This window comes from Nematolebias whitei, chromosome 21 (assembly GCF_014905685.2).
Source record: "Nematolebias whitei isolate Nwh7 chromosome 21, NemWhi1, whole genome shotgun sequence".
Lineage (NCBI taxonomy): Eukaryota > Metazoa > Chordata > Actinopteri > Cyprinodontiformes > Rivulidae > Nematolebias > Nematolebias whitei.
The window spans coordinates 33632286-33632550 of record NC_056518.1 but is presented as its reverse complement, the minus strand read 5'-3'; the positions used below and the strand labels follow the sequence as shown (position 1 = coordinate 33632550).

The 265-nt window shown below is 38.9% G+C and overlaps 1 protein-coding gene across 2 annotated transcripts in view; it reads left to right on the top strand.

The window, feature by feature from the left end:
* mapre3a (microtubule-associated protein, RP/EB family, member 3a) overlaps positions 1–265 on the top strand; it is a 13004-nt gene that overhangs the window by 11681 nt on the left and 1058 nt on the right. The window lies entirely within an intron of this gene.

Sequence of the window (265 nt, the reverse complement as noted above, 5' to 3'; positions counted from 1 at the left end):
TGTAGTTTCTATAGTCCTGGTGTAGTTTCTATAGTCCTGGTGTAGTTATGGTCCAGGTGTAGTTTCTATAGTCCTAGTGTAGTTTTTATGGTCCAGGTGTAGTTTCTATAGTCCTGGTTTAGTTATTATGGTCCAGGTGTAATTTCTATAGTCCTGGTGTAGTTTTTATGGTCCAGGTGTAGTTTATATAGTCCTGGTGTAGTTTCTGTAGTCCTGGTGTAGTTTCTATAGTCCTGGTGTAGTTATTATGGTCCAGGTGTAGTTT